The sequence below is a fragment of the Pseudorca crassidens genome, chromosome 14 (assembly GCF_039906515.1).
Source record: "Pseudorca crassidens isolate mPseCra1 chromosome 14, mPseCra1.hap1, whole genome shotgun sequence".
Classification (NCBI taxonomy): domain Eukaryota; kingdom Metazoa; phylum Chordata; class Mammalia; order Artiodactyla; family Delphinidae; genus Pseudorca; species Pseudorca crassidens.
In genome coordinates, this window is record NC_090309.1 from 53,244,890 (window position 1) to 53,248,697 (window position 3,808).

The following is a 3,808-nucleotide window of genomic DNA, read 5'->3' on the forward strand; positions in this document are numbered from 1 at the left end:
CTTTCAGTTTCTACCAATACTTGCCTCTTGAGTGTTGATTTTCAGGTGGTGAGCAGGTGGACCTGAGTTCGGTAACACAAAAAGCCTTTGCCAGCTCAGTTGAAGTACCTGCCCAGCCAAGTCCCTCCTCTGAACACACCATCCCCTAATCAGGTAGCTTTAGTTTCAAAGAATGGCCTCTTAAGTTCCCAGATATAAAGCTGTGATTTGAGAGCTGTGGCCCTGAAACAGGAGGGAAGGGGGCAGGGCACAACCTTTGAAAGGATTACATAGCCCGAGGTCATGACATAAACGGATTAGAACCAAATAGGTCCAAAATGGTGGACAAGTCGACTTCCACTAGAACTTAGAGCCTCAGTATACACTAATTGTATCACATCAGCAAGCTAAATGACACACCCACAGGCTCCATGACAATTCTAAGGCGAGTAAGGGTCAGAAAGCAGGTAGTAGCCCAATTCCTGGAGATCCCTGCCCCTTCTTTCGAAATAGCTGGAACACCCCTCCCTCTCATTAGCCTATGAAATTACCCACCACTATAAAAACTGACAACCCCAGACCCTGGTGCCTTTCTCACCTTCTGAGATGGCCCTACACTCAGTCTGTGGAGTGTGTTTCTCTCTAAATAAATCCACTTCTTACCTATCACTTGGTCTCTCACTGAATTCTTTCTTTGATGAGACATTAAGAACCTGAGCTTCATTAAGTCCTAAAATCAGGTGTGTGATCTCAGTTGGAAGACTGGGTTTTGGCTGGGTTTGAGTCCCGGCCACCTGGGTTCAAGTCCCAATCTGAGATACATGGTCTTGGCCCCAACAGCTGTGGCATGTATTTGGTCCTGTGACACATCTCAGGTTGTCATTTGCCATTTCATGGTGAGCCAAACAATGATTGAACTGGCTAAGCCCTGTTGGGACCCACCCAGACCCCGAAACGTGGTATAAAGATTATTTTAAGCTGAAGACATTTGAGATTCAATAAATGCAGACAAAAGCCATCTCAGAGTGTCTCTCATCTACTAAAAGCAGGAACTTCTGAGAAACGAGGACTACCATAAATTCCCTCTTTGGGGTGAGTCTGCTCCCAGGAGAAAAACCAAGAGGAAATGTACCATAAATCCCCTCTCCTGGGAAATTTTATGGCCCTGAAGACAGACCAGGAGTATCTACATAAACAAACATTATCACAGACTTTCTTATCTCTCTTTTGCTCTCCTAAAAACCCATTTGTCTTTCCAAAAGAAATCTGGTTTTCTCATAGGAGCCTTTCCTATCCCTGCCTTTTCCCTATGTAGGGGTGGGTTTCCCTTCTACTCTTCTACGTTCTTTGGCTGGTCTAGTAACTAAATTGATATAAAACAGATTAAGAAGAGAAAAACAAAAGTTTAATAACATGTATACTTCCTTTATACTTTATATCTTTATATATAAAGTATAAAGTATATATACTATATACTTTATATAAAGTATACTTTATACCATATATCCTGTATACTTCCTTTAATAACATGTATACTTCGTTTAAACTAAGTCTCTGAAAGGGACAAAGCCATCACCTTAAATACATCTTCGGCTAAATACAAAAGAAGATGGTGGCGGGCAGGGAGATCAATTATGGAAGGTTATCAGGCAAAGCACAGTAAACAGGGTAAGGTTGTTATGCAGGTTTAAGTATATGCCTTCTTCATTGTTAACAGTTTCTAGAGGTTTGGTCATCCTCCTCTTCATGGTAGAGGGAGGGAGACACCATCACAAATATAGATTTCCCTTATAAATGTAAATGTTTCTTACAAAAGGATAACTTCTACTCAGTTTTCAGAGCTTTTCCTCTGTCTGCTGTTTCTTATAAATAATCAGCCTAAAATAATCAATATGCCAGAGAGATACATTTTAGGGTGGTATACTTTTCGTCCCTTCACCTACTAAGTTAGATATTGTTAAAAAAGAAACAACCAGCTCAAAATGGAGTCACAGGAATTCCCTGGTACTTCAGTGGTTGGGACTCATTGCTTTCACTGCCGAAGGTCCGTGTTCAATCCCTGGTTGGGGAACTAGGATCCCACAAGCCATGAGGTGTGGCCAAAAAAAAAAAAAAAAAAAAATGGAGTCACTTGTGCTAAGCCCCACATCAGTGTAGGGGACAAAACTTACCACCCCCAAATGTCTCTTTGGCATGTGGATTATTTCAAGCTGAAAAGGTCCAAAAGACTCAGGAAGAAAATTTGACCTTCCCCCTAACTGCCTAAAAATTTTTTAGATAGAGGGCCTGTCCCTGGAATAGTGCTGTCACCAGAGATATCTGCAAAGACTATGGGCTAGGTTTGGTCGGGGAAAATCCGCAGGGCCTAGAGATTAGAGTCCACTCTGTGTCCTGTTTTCTCTGCAGGGCCCAGCAAACATTTATTTACCAAACATTTGCCTTTCCATCTCCATGTGAATTGCCTTCCTCCCCTCTGAAGTCCCAAACCACTACCCCAACATCCTCTTTTGGCATTAGCTGAACATGGTGGTTTCAGCCATTGTAAGTTACTCAGTTTTCCTGGGTCTGTCCCATGCATACATGTTATTAAACTTGTTTGATTTTCTCCTGTTAATCTGTCTCATGTCAGTTGAGTTCTTAGATAGCCAGAGAACCTAGAAGGAAAAATTCTTCCTCCCTGACGTCAGCAAACCAAGACTTAATACTGTAAAGAAAAAGATGTTTCCTGCCATTCCAGTTCTACAAGGATGAAGCCATTAGCCACTGCCGTTGCCCACCAACCATGTGCCTGAGGGAATCCAGGATGGAGAAAACAAGAAGCATTCTGTGCTTTAGATATACAAGCCCCTAGATAGTTAATATACATATCTAAGGAAAAATGTCAGTTACCCCAGATTCTTGCATCTTCCCATACATAGGAAAGCACTAAAACCATTAACTTGAGATGTCTGTTCTTTGTGATTAGCAGTAATCTTTTTATGCTTGACTACACTTTTTCCCAGCCCCCAAAAAAGAAAAAAAGGTTTATATATGTCCTGGCTCCACCCTTACCTCTTCAGAACAGTTTCTCAGAGCTATCTGAGAGGCTTTCTCCTGGGCTATAGTCCTTAGTAAGATGCTGGATAAACTCAACTCAGAGCCCTTAATGTTGTATGCTTTTTTCAAGTTGACAGTGTTGGCAACAATTCAGGGACCCAGAGCAGACTTCTCTCCTTTGCCTCAACTTTGGAGCCTTGGTACCAGCAGGACCCCTTGGGCCTGTTCACCTCCTCAGTGAGTCCAGATTAATTTGGGTGAATCTCCCCTGATACCTGATCTCCCACTCCTGGTTGAAGATCCTGAGTTTATTCAGAGGTTGTTAAACTCCTCACTATGAGGAGTAGGTCATTCTTGAACTTAGGTTCAAGAGGTACCTATACATAAATTGTACCAATGTTTTCTTAGGTCAGTCTCCCAAGGCGATAGAAATGAAAACAAAAATAAACAAATGGGACCTAATCAAACTTATAAGCTTTTGCACAGCAAAGGAAACCATAAACAAAACTAAAAGACAACCTACAGAATGGGAGAACATGTTTGCAAACGAGGCAACCCACAAAGGCTTCATTTCCAAAATATACAAACAGCTCATACAACTCAACAACAAAAATCAAACAACCCAATCGAAAAATGGGCAGAAGACCTAAATAGACATTCCTCCAAAGAAGAAATACAAATGGCCATTAGGCACACAAAAAGATGCTCAACATCACTAATTATTAGAGAAATGCAAATCAAAACTACAATGAGGTACTACCTCACACCAGTCAGAATGGCCATCATTAAAAAG